The following is a 17,160-nucleotide window of genomic DNA, read 5'->3' as shown; positions in this document are numbered from 1 at the left end:
AGAGTTCTATCAACTATCCTCCCAATGGAATTATAGACTTTACAATATTTTCCATATTATGGGAAAACATTGACTATTGTCCTGGAGATCTTTGATTTTAACAGTACTAGGAGAGAAATAACAGTTGAGTGAAGAATTAATGGATCACTCAAATGGAAAATCCAGGATGATGGTGACAAGTTTTTATATGTTCAACACCATAATATATACATAATATGCATAGGATGTTGTCACAGATTAAATGTTTTGTTATCCGTCTTCATTTTGTATCAGTTGTACCTGCCATGTTGCAATTATGAGACCTCTTGGAGAAAGGTGAAGTGGTATATGACACTGGGGTAACGTAATAATGTGCTTCCAGATGATGGTGTTCATTGTCCTCCAAAGTAATTATGTGTGGCCTATACTTCTTTTTTAACCAGTATATAGTAATCAGATAGGGATGGTGAACACCTACCTGATCCTGAACATATAGAATAAGTCTTATCTTCTTTTTGTGTTGTTTAACTGCCAAGTACCTAAAGCTTAATATGCTGGGGTATTTTGTTGTTTGTTTGTTTGTTTGTTTTTGCTTTATAGGGCTGAATCTGTGGCATATTGAAGTTACCATGCTAGGTGTCAAATTGGAGCTTCAGCTGCTGGCCTATGCCACAGTCACAGAAATGTGGGATCTGAGACATATCTTGAACCTACAACACAGCTCATGGCAATGCTGGATCCTTAACCCACTTAGAAGGGCCAGGGATCAAACCCACATCCTCACTGATACTAGTCAGGTTCTTAACCCACTGACCCACAATAGGAATTCCAATATGCTGTGCTTTATAAGAATTTTATGGCTTTAATACTAGTTAACTATCATATTTTAATGTCAACAAAAGTTAGAGGATAAAATGGTAACCTGAGTTTATATCTACAAGAAATGTTAAGTATGGAGAAATTCTGTATATAAGGAGGAAAATAGAAGAAGTGAATTTGAAAGTGTTGTCTTGGATTTGTTTCTAAAATTATTTTTTTTATCTGCTGAATTAGTCTGTAGATATTTTGATTAAAAACACAAATGTTTTGCTATAAGACATGTAAAAATAGTGATGGAATTTATTTGTAGTGTTAGAATTAAAAGTATTACAGAACAATTTATTTGTATTGAAGTATAGCTGATTAGCAAAGTTATATTACTTTCAGTTCAATATAGCAATTTAGTATTTCAATGAATTATATTCTATTAAAAGTTACACAGAATAATGACTATATTTCCCTGTGCTGTACAATATATCCTTGTTGCTTGTTTATTTTATACGTAGCAATTTGTATCTCTCAATTCCCCAGCCTGCCTTGCCCCTCTTCCCTTCCTGATCCCTAGTAATAATCACTAGTTTGTTCTTTATATTTATGAATATGATCTTGCTTTTTTTATTTATTAATTTGTTTTGATATTTTAGGTTCCACCTAAGTAAATATTAACATGGAGTATTTGTCTTTGACTTATTTCACTAAGTATAATACATTCTAAATCCATCTATGTTGTTGAAAATAGCAAAATTTCAATATTTTTATGGCTAATATTCTTTTGTGTATGTGTGTATATCTGTGTATACTGCAAATCTTCCTTACTCATTCATCTGTTAATGGGTTCTCTCTTCTATTCCATTGATCTCTGTGTCTGTTTTTGTGTAAATAATATACTGTTTTGTGGAGTAGTATTTTCTTGGGGGGGTGCCCATGGCATACAGAAGTTCTGAGGCCAGGGGTTGAATTGAAATTGCAGCTGCTGGCCTATGCCACAGCAACAGCAATGCCATATCTGAGCCATGTCTATGACTTACACTGCAGCTCATGGCAACACTGGATCCTTAGCCCACTGAGGAGGGCCAGGGATTGAACCCACATCCTCGTGGATACTAGTCTGTTTTACTGCTAAGCCACAATGGGAACTCCTAGTACTGTACTGTTTTGATTACTGTTGCTCTGTAGTATGGTCTTAGGTCCAGCTTTGTCCACTCTCAACATTGCTTTGGCAGTTTGAAATTTTTTGTTGTTCTATACAAATTTTATGATTGTTTATTCTACTTCTGTGAAAAATTTCATGGATGTTTTGATTGGGATTGCATTAAACCTGTAGATTACTTTTGGTAGCATGGATATTTTAACAATATTAAGTCTTCCATCCATGAACAAAGGATATCATTCCATTTCTTTGTATAATTTTCAATTTCCTTCATCAATGTTTTATAGTTTTCAAGGTATAGGTCTTTTACTTGCTTGGTTATGTTTATTCCTAAGTATTATATTTTTGTATGATTTTAATTTTGATTTGTTTGCCTCCAGCAAATTCTCCTAAACTTACACTCTTCTCTTTTTGATGGTTCATTATCAGTGTATAGAAAAGCAATATATTTCTACATATTAATCCTGTACCCTGCAGCTTTACTGAATCATTTATTAATTCTAATAATTTTTTGGTGGAAACTTTAAGGTTTTCAATATATAATATCATGTCATCTGCAAAAAGTGACAGAATTCCTCCTTCTCTTCCAATCTGGATGACATTTATTTCTTTGTCTTGATTGCTGTGGTTAGGACATCATTGTAAAATATTTTACATGTAAGTGGCAAGCGTGAGCATTCTTGTCTCATTCCTGACTTTAGAGGAAAGGTTTTCAACTTTTGACCATTGAGTATGATGTCAACTCTGGGTTTTTAGAAAAAGGCCTTTATTATGTTGAGATATATCCTTCCCATACCAACTTTCATGAGAGTTTTTATCATGAATGAATATTGAATTTTGTCAAATGCTTTCTCTGTATCTACTGATATCATGTGATTTTTGTCTTTCCTTTTGTCAATGTGTTTCACATTGACCGATTTGTAGATACTGAACCATCCTTGCATCCCTGGAATAAGTCCACTCAATCATGGTGTATGATCATTTTTAAAATTGTTAAATTCAGTTTGCTAATTCATTTTGAGGACTTTTGCATCTCTATTTATCAGATATATTAGTTTGTGATTTTAAATTTATTTTTCTATAGATAATTTTTGTTATAGCCATTTCTTTCCACTTATAGGAAAGCCTTTAACATTTATTTTAGGGTAGGTTTAGTATTGATGAACTCTTTTAGCTTTTGCTTGTCTGAAAAGTCCTCTACCTCTCCTTCCACTCTAAATGATACTCTTGCTGGATCAAGTATCCTAGGTTTTTCCCTTTTGACACTTCAAATATATAATGCCACTTCTTTCTGACCTGCAAATTTTCTGCAATAAAATAAGCTGAAACAAGTGACAGGGGTCACTTGAATATAAATCTGTTTTTCTCTTCCTGCCTTTTGAATTCTCTCTTTATCTTTAGCTTTTGCCACTTTAATTATGATATGTCTTGATGTGAGTCTTTTGGCATATCTTCTTTGGGACCCTCTTTACTTCCTGTACCTGGATAACTGTCTCCTTCTTCAGATCTTAGAAGTTTTCAGCCACAATTTCATCAGATACATCTTAGACCCCTTTCTCTTTCTGTTCTTCTTCTGGGTTTTCTGTAGTGCTAATATTGGTGTGCTTGATGTCATTTTAGATGTCTCTTAAACAGTTATCACTTTGTGTGTGTGTGGATAACCTCTTCAGTTCTTTAATTATAATTTTGCTTGACATCACAAGATTAATAGTTGTTCAACCTAGAAAGAATCAAAGAAGCTCAACTGTAATTCCAGCCATATTTTTCTAGGCATCATTGTTCAGGCCAATGAAAATACAATGCTGAGTTGGATTTTTCTATTAATTGGGATTGAATTGATATTAACTGATGTTGGATGATTGATAAGTTTTTTCTTGTCAACCAAAGGGAAAGGAAGACTTGTATTATTTCTCACATTCTTTCCCAGTCAAGGGAAAAAAGTGCTTGTAACATTTGGAATATTATTTCCTGCTGTCTGTTGACCCTCAAGAAAAGACTCCTCAAATTTCCACACAGGGTTCTCACAGCGATGTTGGCTATTAGCTCATTTTCATTTTCTCTGAGCTTCAGCAATAATAGATTTGATGGTAGATGTAGAAAGAGCCTCATGAGTTTGGACTATTTTCATTTCTAGATATTTGATTTGAAGGATACCTAAAGGTCTGGGGTACTTTGCCAAACTGACTCTCTTCTGTCTGTCACAGAGTTTATGACCTTAAGTTTTGTTTCTCTTGATGAAGGCCTCTAGCAAATTCTCCTAAACTTACACTCTCTCTACTTGCAGTCTCTCTTCATAGAGAAATATGTCTTCATATTGGCATGACTTTAGGTGGTAGTCATTTTCATATTTTTATCTTCCCTACCAAGGATTTTAATTTACTTTAGAATGGAGTTGTTTCTTATTTCACTTTTTTTTAATTTTTAAGAATGATTTATTGAAGTATAGTTAAATTACAAGGCTGCAATCATTTCTGCTGACCCAGTCATACATATGCATATATCCATTCTCTCTCAGATTATTTTTCCCCATAGATTATCACAGAATATTGGGTAGAGTTCTCTGTGCTATACACTACCTCCCCATTGGCCAGTCATTCCATAATATCTCAGTGTGCATAGGCCAATCCCAAAGGCCCATTCCATCCCTCACCCCTCCACCTGTCCCCTTTGGTAACTATATTTCAATGTCTGTGAGTCTGTTTCTGTTCTGAAAATAAGTTCATATATATCCTTTTTTTTTGTTCTCATTTTTTAAAATTTGTTTTTCTTTTGCTGTTCTGAATGGATGATTTCCATTATTCTGTTTACCAGATCATGTACATGTTCCTCTGTATCACTTAGTCTGCTGTTAAATCTTTCTAGCTTGTTTTTCATTTTAGTTGTATTCTTCAGTTCTAACTGGTTATTTAATTTATCTTCTAATTCCTTGTTAAAATTCTCACCATGTTCACCTATTCTTTTCCCTAGTTCAGTTAGAATTTTTATTATTGATGTTTTGGATTCTTTATCTGGCAAGATGTTTCTGTTTCATTTGTTGTTTTTCAGGGATTTTTTTTTTTTTGGCTCTTCTTATTTCAGTTAGATGAAAATCCTATCTTATTTGTTTTAACTTTCTATGTCTCTATAAAATTAAGTGAAAAGTTACCTATTGCAGTCTTGAAGGAGTATCTTTGTAAGGGAGCATCCTTATGTAGTCTGTATGGGCCCAGTGGCTTTGTTGGGAGAGGTTTATCTGAGATGAGCACAAGTCATATCTTTCCCTAGGGTGCGCTGGCAGTCTTGGTTAGGAGGTAGGGCTGGAGACATGAAAGCCGTGTGTAAGCCCAAGCATCTCCTTTGATCAGTAGATTGGTGGTCAGAGTCTTGTCCCAAGTTCTGGAGCAAAAGCCCTGAGGGTCATGTCCAAGTTGCCTACATTCTCTTTAAGTGTGAGCTCTTCTCCTTCCCAGAACCTGCATCCTTGCCCCAGAGGGGAGAAGTACTGGAGCATGGGGGCTAGGTATGGGTCTAGATGTGGGTGTTGGCAGTCCCAGCTGGAATCAGAGATCTGGAATGCTTCTGATGTGCTACCTCCATAAACACTAATGAAGGCTGGCCCTTCCCCGTTCAGATACAACTCCAGGTATGAAACACATGTGTCCCTCATAGTTGTGCTCTTCCCTCACCCAGGCAGCCCTCGCCTCAATGTGCAGTTGCATTATGAAGGCTGGAGAATGCACCTGAGTAGTCACAGGGAAATGGCCATGTCCTGTGCTATTCCAATCCCCAGTCTTTACTCTGATGGGGTAGTAAGCAAGCATGAGTATGCCCCTCAAGAGTGGAGTCCAGGCTTCCCACTGCCTCCTGTTAGTCCCACTGGGCCTCCAACCAGCCAAAGGTACTTCTCTTCCTGGTATTGGACCACAGAACTCAGGGACCAGTATGTGGCTTAAACCACTCATTCCTCATGGAAGATCTCCTTCTTCTGGGGTACAGGTCATGATGTGATTGCTTCTCTTCCCCCCCTACTGGATTCATTATGGGTCTTTCTTACAATCTTGGTTGTACAAGAGTCTTTCTGCCAGTTTCCAGTTAGTTTTCAGTGAAAATGTGTATATAGATATTTTTGATCTGTTCATTGGAGAAAGTGAGATGTATATCCTATTTCACCATCTTGATCTAGATCCTTATAAAATATTTTAAGCGTATGTAAATTATAGCATTTTTAGCTTAGCCACTGTGAATTTACACCTATTTTTTCAGTAATTTCATAAGATTTAAATTGTACAATACTTTGTGAAATATCTTGTTACTTTATTATTTAGCAGACTGTAGACTCTAATAAAAATATACATTGTGAAAATTTTTTTAAGCACACACCCACAGCATGTGGAAATGTTCCCCAGATTAGGGGTCAAATCAGAGCTATACTGTTGGCCTATGCCACAGCCACAACAATGCCAGAACCGAACTTCATCTGCAACGTGCACCATAGCTCACAGCAATGCTCGATCCTTAGCCTATTGAGCAAGGCCAGGGATCAAACCTGCATCCTCATGGATACTAGTCAGATTGATTTACACTGAGCCATGATGGGAACTCCCTATATTGTGAAATATTTTAAAAGGCATATATGCTATTAGTTTTTAAATCACTTTAAAAAGAAAAAAATATATTTTAACACATTAAATAATTTAAGATAAAATTTTGTTTGCTTTGCAAAATAATTTATTTTTCTTTTGAAATATTGTTTAGTTCAAATGATCTCCCATAAAAATGATTGATATTTTATAGTAAAGGACTTAATATAATTGAACTTTAACAAATTTTTCTAAATAGGTCATTTATTTATAACATTCAAACTAAATTCTATTTATTTAATAGGATTTTGGAGGACTTTTTTAAAAGATTATAATAGTTTAACTAGCATTAGCCAGCAACTCAGGAAGAGTTTTCCTGAGGCTTTGTCATTATTTTTTGTCTTAATGATATTGTTGCCCAAATTCCAGGTTTTTAGATATAGAAACTTAATTTATTTTAATTAGAGTTTAAGTTTTGATACCTGAGGAAATTAAAACTCAAAATCACATTTTTTCATAATACTTCTGAGTCTTAATCTTTGATGAATGTTCAATATGAAGAAGCAAACATATTTAATTTCAAATAGAACTTTCCCCTAGATTTGAATGATTTTCATAAACTCTACCAAGCTTGTTTTTTGTTTGCTTGTTTGTTTTAAATCTTTAATATAGAAAGACATCACAGAGTCTTGTGGAAATACAAGAGCCAATGTTGATCTAACACAGTTTCTGCCACAGAGTAGCTATTTAATTTTAGTGTACTTTTTGTTGAACTTGAAAATACTTATTTTGCAAATGTAGATGATGATCTAAGTTAGTAAGTCTACATTTTTCTCTCTGGGAGAGCTATTGAAAAAATAATTATATTTAGAAAGCAATGAAAACCTTCATTACACTTTTCAGTTTCACTGTATATCTCTTTGATCTAATATTTCTTACTAAATTGTCTCTTCTGGGAAAAAAACTGAGATTTTTTTTTTTAGTTGCTTATTTTCTCAAGATATTGTTTAGTATGTCAACATATGCAAAGGCAGAGTACCATTAAAATTCAGAAAATAATAAACAGAATCAAGATCTCTGAGGTCAGAGATGTATCATTTGGAATCACGTTTCCCCCACTCAATTGTTCCCACAACTCTTAGGCAAGAATAGGAAAATGGTGAGGGGGTTTAATAATCTGTAATGTACTATTCATGATACCTTGAAATATGCAGAAAGCACTATACACTTGAGTCTTGTTTAATTCCATTTTCTCTCAAATCCAGTTATTGCAAAGAATTGTCAATTCTACCTCTGTACTTGCTGAATATATTTATTTATGTTCATTCTCATTATCACTACTCTAGGCAGGTACTTTTCCTCCAGGTTTTTCTGCTCAGGTATGCAACACAAATGAACTTCCTAATGTGTCCATCTGATGACATTTGATGTTGACTGTATGTTTGAGCAACCTCCCCCTAGTGGTAGTATTATGTTGAACACTTAATCCCCATCCCAAGGGTATTTGGAAGTGAAGCCTTTTCATGTAATTGAGTTCGTATGAGTTTGCGTGTGGTGTCCCCATGATGGGATTGATAGCTATGATAGTTAATTTTATGTGTCAGCTTGAATGTATTTTAGGTGTCCAGACATTTGTCATCAGGTGTCATTATTTCTGAGTGTGTCTCTGAGGGTGTGTCTAGTTGAAATTTACATCTGAATCGCTGGACTCAGTAAAGTAGTTTCCCCTCCCCAAAGTGAGTGGGCATTCTCCAACTCTTTGAGGGCCTGAGTAAAATAAAAAGGCAGAGGAGGAAAGAATTACTGTGTTCTTTCCCAATGATTGAAAGGATATCAGTTGTCTTCTTTTGGTACTCTTGTTGTTCTAAGATATTCCCCACAACCAGACTGGAATCTACATCTTTAGATCTACTGGTTCTCAAGCCTTTGTACTTGTACTGATGTCATGGCTTTCCTAAGTTTCCAGGTGGTAGATGGTAGATATTGGGACTTCTCAGCCTCAGTAATTATTTGAGACAATCTCATATATATATATATATGTATATATATATATGTATATATATATATAAGGTTCTTTTTTTTTTTTTTTTGGTCCAGTATGATTAATCCAGACTGTGGTACTGATGGTGGATTTAGAGGAACAGAATTTTAAGAGAAGTTTTTCTGAATTGGTTTTTGAGGTTTCTGGAATTGTGTGGGGAGCTGAGAAGATGCAGGGACTCAAAAAAAGGACCTTGCCTGATGGCAGAAAAACCTGAAAGCATGTTCCTAACCAAGGAAGGGAGCTCACCTGAATGGTATAAGCTGAAGGTGGGCTTCTGGTGAGGATAAAAAGCCTGCCTGAATGGTGCAAACTGAGGGCAGGCCTCAGGTTACACAGCTCTCATTTTGATGTTGATGGGGAAAAAATTGGGGCTTTCCTGGGAAAACAATTTCCATGTTTGTGCCAGAGAACATGGATTGTTTCTCAGGTGACCTAGTCTTTCCTGTTGTTTTATTTGTTATTCAGTTTTCCTCAGTCTTTCCTGACTATTTGCTTATTATTCTTATTTTTCATTCTTATTTTCCTGTGGTGATTTGTGATTTAACAAAATTGCAATGATAATACAATAAGAATTTCATCCTGAAGGACTTTCCCCTATTCAAATCCAACTTAATTAAAACATAGTGTTTTTCTGTTGTAAGACATGTTTCCTTGAAAACTCCATCTTGTCCTTCTTTACTTTATCCCATCTTCTTGTCTTACTTTATCCCATCTTCCTGCTTGGAAAAACAGTCACAGTGCTGGTAAATGACTTAAGCTTAAGAACAAAGACCTAAAGGCATAAGTGACTTAAGCTTAAGAACTGTTATGTGCCTAGAGGTCAGAGTAAGAGCTTAACCCTTTACCACCTAAGTGGCTTTTTAAATAGTAAAAGAACTTATATATAGTAAACAAACCCTGTATCATCCACCCATAGCCACTCCTCACTTGATCTCACAATAAAAGCAGTGTGGTTTCTTGAGGCAGGGGCTCTTGGTCCCTGAGACCTTGAGTTCCCTGACTCCCACCTCTACTTAAGATAAATGTCTCTGTGTCTTGTTTTATGTTAACTATTTTTCCTTAAGTTCCACAGCACCCATTCTCCAGCTCCATCCTGCTGAGCTGGCCCTGGCATTTTTCTACTAACTAGTTATACAGTAAACTTTAGAATTAGGATTTTAATGAGGTTCATAGAAGTTAGACATATATCATTCTTGACCAAAAGACACCTAGAAATGAGTTATAGAAGCTTTTAAGTGATGGCTAGTTAAGTTGGTTTATATTTTCTTACACTGTCTCCTTGCCATAACACTTTAAAGATAAGCACCAGTCTGAAAACAAGATTTGTGTATGCCACATTCTTGTGTCTGTGACCTCTTCAACTTGTGGAGACTTGCTGGCCATGGGATGATTTGTACTGTCTCCTCCTTTCCACATGATGTATTTTACCTAATTGCCCTTAAATTGTACTCACTAAATTTAGTTAAGACAAAGACCTTAGAACATGATGTATAGCTGCTGTACCATGTAAAAGTTAACCAATGTACTTTTAACACTGTGATGTAATCTGTAGTGAAAAACTGTCTATATAATCAACCACTTATGCCAATAAAATTTGAACAGTCCAGTGCCCTGAAAGAAGGGACAAAGAGGCTGTCTCCATTGCAAAAGCCCACGCATGTTCCTCTCCTTCCGGAAAAGTGTACACTACCTTGCCGCCGGAGCTGGCCTCCGGCAGATTTGGCTCTCTAATCTGGTTAAGATTTAAATACTCTAATGACTCTGTTTCTAGTAGTAAATAGAGTATTGATGGTCTATAGTATGAACTATGTACAGTGATACACAGATTATCTACTTTTACTACTCCAAACCAACCACTTAAAGAAGCAAGGAACCAGGTGACAAATGTATATGATACATTTGAGCAATTTTTGAAAATTAATGAAACTAGTGACTTTGGTAGCTTCTAATGTCTGTGAACAAAGTGGTGTAATACCATATGAACTCTTAGCCTTGTGGGGTTTAGGTTAACTATTCAGGTTTACTATTAAATCAAAGTCATTCATTAAGAAAGAATGGGATTCCACCAGTTGGAATGGATATGGAACTCCTAAATTCTGTTGAATCATCATTGCCTGTGGAAGAGTTATCCCCACCTCCAGCAGAAGTTGCCTCCCGATCCCCAGTGACAGCAGTATTCAACTCCCAGTAATATTGACTTCTCTACTCACAGTGGCATCAGCCTTTTCACCTGTCTCTGAGAGGAGGAAGCCTACATAGCCTAAGGAAACTATATGAAGCATTTGCCATGTAAGACATTGCTAATTCTCTTCAGGACCCACCCTACTAATCCTCTTTACTTTTAAACCTATAATGAGGCTCAAGTCCTATCAGGACCCTAAAAGTGAGGTGCACTATACTCCAAAGAACTATTTGAGTTTTCTAATTTATACAGACAGTGATGTGGGGACATGCATGGGAACAAATGCGAAAGATATGGGATGACAGGGGAAGGAACATAAAGTAGAATCACTCCCAATTTATGGATATGGAATCACTAAGCAGAAAATATGAATTTAAACTTTCAGATAAAAAAATTAGAAAGAGCTCCAATGGTTTCCCACATTAAATGGCTGAAACATGGAGCAAAAGATTGTCTACCATGATCACACTGGAAATGTCCAACAAGCCTTTAATGTAGAGAAGATATTTGAACCCTTAGGGATGTTGGATTATTAAAGTGTATTTACTATTTAAGACACATACCCACACTGGAAGGATCCATAAAACATATCATGAATATCTGTGAGAAGTAAATTTGTGAGGGGAGCCCCAGCATCCTTAAAGTGTGCCTCAATTACTATTCTCTGTAGTCCAAACCTTACAATGGTGACTGAATCCAAAAAACTGAGAAACCTAAATGCCTTACATTGCCTTCTCTCACTTTACCTATACCTATGGTCTCTTGGAAAGCTCCCTATGATCTGTAGACAAAGGAAGAGAAAATTTAGGCTTTGTTTACAAATGTTTTCTGCCCAATATGTAAGCATTACTCCAAAATGGACAGCTGCAGCCCACCATCACTTTCTCCCATTCCAAAGTCTTTACATTTTTTAAAATAATGATTTCCTTTGGTGTGCAAAAACTTTTAAGTTTGATTAGGTCCCGTTGGTTTATTTTTGTTTTTATTTCTATTGCTTTGGGAGATTGACCTAATAAAATAGTAGTACCAGTTAGGCCAGAGAATATTTTGCCTATGGTCTCTTCTAGGAGTTGTATAGTATAAGGTCTTATGTTTAAGCCTTTAAGCCATTTTGACTTTATTTTTATGCATGGTATAAGGGTGTGTTCTAGTTTCATTGATTTACATGCAGCTGTCTAGTTTTCCCAGAACCACTTGTTGAAGAAGCTGTATTTTCCCCATTTTAAATTCTTGCTTCCTTTGTTGAAGATTGACTGTAGGTGTCTGGGTTTATTTCTGGGATCTCTATGCTGTTCTCTTGATCTCTGTGTCTGTTTTGCATTAATACCACATTATTTTGGTAACTATAGCTTTGTAGTATTATCTGAATCCTGAAAGAATTATTCATCTTTGTTTTTTCCTCAGAATTGCTTTAGCAATTCTAGACTTTTTATGGCTCAAATTGTTGGATTATTTGTTCTAGTTCTTTGAAAAAAATCATGTTACTCATGACATCCCTTTGTTAGGTATCATGTTAAATTTGAAGATTATTTGGATAGTACTGCTATTTTAATAGTATCATTTCTTCCAGTTGAAGAGCATGGAATCTTTCCATTTATGTGACTCTTCTTTAATGTCCTTTATTGTTTTATAGTTCTTCACATATAAATTTTCTCCTCCTTGGTCAGATTTATTCAAAGGATTTTTGTGTGTTTCTGGTTTTTTTTTTTTTGGTGTGATTTTAAAAGGTTCTGGTTTTTTACATTCTATTTCTGATATTTCATCATTAGTGCACAATAATTCAACTGATTTCTGTTTGTTAATCATGCAATTCTGCTACTATTCTGAATTTGTTTATCATATGTAGTAGTTTTTGTGTGGAATCCTTAGGGTTTTCTGTATATAGCATCATTCCATCTGACAAATTTTACTTCTTCCAATTGGAATACCTATTTATTTATTTATTTATTTATTTATTGTCTATTTGCTGTGGCTAAAACTTCCTAATTCTATGTTGAATAAATGTTGTGAGAGTGGGCATCCTTTTCCTCTTCCAGATTTGAACAGGAAGGCTTTCAACTTTTCTCTGTAGAGTACAATATTGGCTATGTGTTTGTAATAAATGGCTTTTAGTATGTTGAGATATGTTCTCTCTATAAGCACTGGTAAGAATTTTTATCATCAATGTATGTTGAATTTTGTTAAATGGTTTTTGGCACCTACTGAGATGATCTTGTATGTGTTTAATTTTTTACTTTTATTTTGTTAGTGTGGTATATTAATTGTTTTTGCATTTGTTGAATTATTCTAGTGAATTTAGGAATAATCCGACTTGGTCATGATGTATGATCTTTTTTTATGTGTTGTTGTATTCTATTTGCTAAAATTTTATTGATTTTTTTTGCATCTATATTCATTAAAGGTATTGGCATGTAATTTCCGTTTTGTAGTATCTTTGTCTGGTTTTGGTATTAGGGTAATAGTGGTTTTATAGAATGTCTCCGGGTGTGTTCCCGCCTCTTTAGTATTTTAGAAGAGTTTGAGAAGGATAAGTAAATGTTCTTTGTATGTTTGGTAGGATTAGCCTGTGAAGCTATCTAGTCCTGGACTTTTATTTATAGGGAGTTAATTTGTTTTATTAAATATTCTATTTCATTTCTAACGATTAGTCTGTTCAAATTATCTGTTTCTTCTTGATTTTATTCTGGTGGGCTGTATGTTTCTGGAAAGTTGCCCATTTCTTCTAGATTGTAAAATTTGTTGGTATATAATTGTTCATAGTATTCTCTTATGTTTTTGGTATTTCTGAGATATTAATTGAGATTTCTCCTTTCTCAGCTCTTATTTTGTTTATTTGGTTCTGTCTCTTTTCTTCTTGGCGAGTTTGGCCAAAGGTTTGTCAATTTTGTTCACTTTTTCAAAGAATAAGCTCTTGATTTTATTGATTTTTTTTCTATTGCTTTTTAAAGCTCTGTTTTATTTATTTCCTCACTGACCTTTATGATTTCCTTCCTTCTGCTGACTTTAGATTGTGTTTGTTCTTATTTTTCTAATTTTTAGGTGTTAGGTTGGGTTTTTCATTTGAGATTTTTCTTATTTTTTGAGGAAGGCCTGTACCACTATGCACATCCCTCTAAGAACTGCTTTTGCAGCATCCCATAGATTATGTATGGTTGTGTTTTCATTGGTTTTTGTCTCAAGGTATTTTTAAATTACCTTTCAGATTTGCTTGTTAACTCACTGTTTTTTTAGTAGCATGTTATTTAGTCTCCGTGTAGTCAATTTTTTCTCATTTCTTTTCCAGTGGTTGATTTCTAGCTTCATGCCATTGTGGTCAGAGAAGATAATTTAAAATGATTTCTATACTATTAAATTTGTTGAGGTTAACTTTGTGCTCCAGTATGTGGTTAATCCTTGAGAATGTTCCATGTGCAGTTGAAAAGAATATATATTCTGATGTTTTTGGATGTAATTACCTAAAAAAAAATTAAGTCTAACTGTTCTATTGTATCATTTAGGATCTCTGTTGCCTTAATTATTTTCTAAAATCTCTTTCCATTGATGTGAGTGGGGTGTTAATGTCTTCTACTATTATTGTGTTCCCAGCAATTTTTCCCTTTATGTCTGGTAGAATTTATTTTATGTATTTGGGTACTTGTATATTAGGTGCATATATGAAGATGAATGTAAAACCCCACTTTTTTGTCCTTTTAGGGCCATACCTGCTGTATATGGAGGTTTCCAGGCTAGGGGTCCAATTGGAGCTGCAGCTGCTGGCCTATGCCACAACCACAGCAATGAGGGATCCAAGCCACATCTGTGACATACACCACAACTAATGGCAATGCCAGCTCCTTAACCCATTGATCGAGGCCAGGGATTGAACACACATCCTCATGGATGCTAGTCAGGTTTGTTAACTGACTAGTTATAGGAACTCCTATATGATAAAAAATAAATGCAAACATTGTGCAAACATACCTGAAGATACTGCAGGTTCAGTTCTCAACCACTGCAATAAAATAAATATGACAATGTGAGTTACATGAATTTCTTGGTTTTCCAGTGAAATTGACAGAACACTGTAAACTATAATGGAAAAAATAAAAATAATAAAAAAGTTATGTTTACACTATACCATAGTTTATTAAGTATGCAATAGCATTGTGTATGAAAAATCAATGTGTATATCCTAGTTAAAAGTACTTTATTGCTAAAGAATTCTAACCATCATGTGAACCTTTAGCAAATTGTAATTTGCTGAAGGTTGAGGTGGCTGTGGCAATTTCTAAAAATAAGACAACAACGACGTTTGCCACATCAGCTCTTCCTTTCACAAATCATTTCTCTGAAGCATGTAATGTTGTTGGATAAGATTTTATCCACAGTTGAACTTCTTTCAAATTTGGAGTCAGTTCTCTCAAACTCTGACACTATTTTATCAACTAAGTTTATGAAATATTCTAAATACATTGGTGTCATTTCAACAGGCTTTACAGTGCTTTCACTAGTAGATGCCATCTCGATAAACCACTTTATTTGTTCATCCATAAGTATAAACTGTCTATTAAATTTTTTTTTTCATGAGATTATAGCAATTCAGTCACATCTTTAGGTTCCACTTCTAATTTTAGTTCTCATTCTTTTTTCATCACATCTGCAGTTGATATTGATATTTTGATCTGTTCCTACAAATCATGACTGTTCTAAATGGCATGTAGAATGGTAAATCTTATCTAGAATGTTTTTAATTAACAAAGTTCATATCCATGAGAGGAATAACTATCTATTGCAGCTATAGCCTTATGATGCATTTTTTTGACCAAATAGCCTTGAAAGTCAAAATTACTCCTTGATCCATGGTCTGCAGAATGGGTGTTGTGTTAGCTGTCATGAAAACAATGCTAATCTCATTTCCATCATGGATCTTGGGTTACAAGGTACCTTGTCAGTGAACAGTGATATTTTGAAAGGAATTTATTTTTGTAATCAGTAGGTCTCAACGGTGGACTTAAAATATTAAGTAAACTGTGTGGTAAATAGATGTGCTCTTTTCTAGGCTTTGTTGTTCCATTTCTAGAGTGCAGGCACAATATATTTAGAATACTTCTTCAAGGCCCTGAAATTTTTGGAATAGTGCATAAGCACTGGCTTCAACTTGACTTTACCTTATGAATTAACCTCTAACTAGACCATCAGAGCTTATCCTTTGAATCTTTGAAGTCAAGCATTGACTTCTCCTCTCTATATATGAAATTTATGGATGGTATCTTCTTCTAATATAAAGCTATTTCATCTGCATTGAAAATCTGTTGTTTAGTGTAGCCACTTTTATTAATTATCTTAGCTAGATCTTAAGGATAACTTGCTATGGTTCCTACATCAGCATTTGCTTCTTTGACTTACACTTTAATGTTACAAGGATGACTTATTTCCTTCATCTACATACTTTTCTTCTACAGCTTTTTTACCTCTCTCATTCCTTGTGGAAATGAAGAGATATACTCTGGATTAGAATTAAGCTCATGAGAATGTTGTGGCTGGTTTGATCTCTACCCAGAGCACTGAAACTTCCTCCATATCAGCAACAAGGATGTTTTGCTTACTTATCATCTGTGTGTTCACTGGAGTAGCACATTTTATCTCCTTCAAGAACTTATCCTTTGTATTCAAAACTTGGCTAACTATTTAGTGAAAGACGCCTAGGTTTAGGCCTGCCTCACCTTTCATCATGCCTTCCTCACTGAGCTTAAATCATTGCTAGCTTTTGATTGAAATGAGAGATATGTGACTTTCCCTATCACTTGAATACTTAGAGGCCATTGTAGAGTTATTAATTGTCCTGACTTCAGTATTATTGTATCTCAAGGAATAGGGAAGCCTGAGGAGAAGGAGAAATACAAGAAATGGCTGTTTTATGGAGCAGTCAGAACACTTAAAACATCTACCAATTAAGTTCAGTGTATGGGCACAGTTCATGGTGCCCCAAACAATTACAGTTGTAACATCAAAAATCACTGATCACAGATTACCATAACAAATATAATAATAATGGAAAAGTTTAACATATTGCAAAAATTACCAAAATGTGACATAGAGACATGAAGTAAACAAATACTGTTGGAAAATTACACTGATAAACTTGTTCAACACAGGGTTGCTGCAGACCTTCATTTTGTAAAAATTGCAATGTCTACAAAGTTCAATAAAGTGAAAAGAAATAAAACAAGTTATGCCTGTACATAATACCCATGCGCTGGTTAGTAAATTGTGAGGATCATTTTAAAATGAGGTCTTTATTTTGGTATTAGCCATCTCTAGTTGCTGTGATTAGATAAAATTATAAATGTAATCACTTCCCTTTCTTATCCATGTTCCTCTCATGAATATTTTCTTTTGTCCCTTTATGATAGAGAATCTAAGATCAGACAAAAAAGAAAGTAAAAGA

Source organism: Phacochoerus africanus, chromosome 1 (assembly GCF_016906955.1).
Source record: "Phacochoerus africanus isolate WHEZ1 chromosome 1, ROS_Pafr_v1, whole genome shotgun sequence".
Taxonomy (NCBI): domain Eukaryota; kingdom Metazoa; phylum Chordata; class Mammalia; order Artiodactyla; family Suidae; genus Phacochoerus; species Phacochoerus africanus.
The sequence above is the reverse complement of the archived record's forward strand: the minus strand, read 5'-3'. Positions refer to the sequence as shown.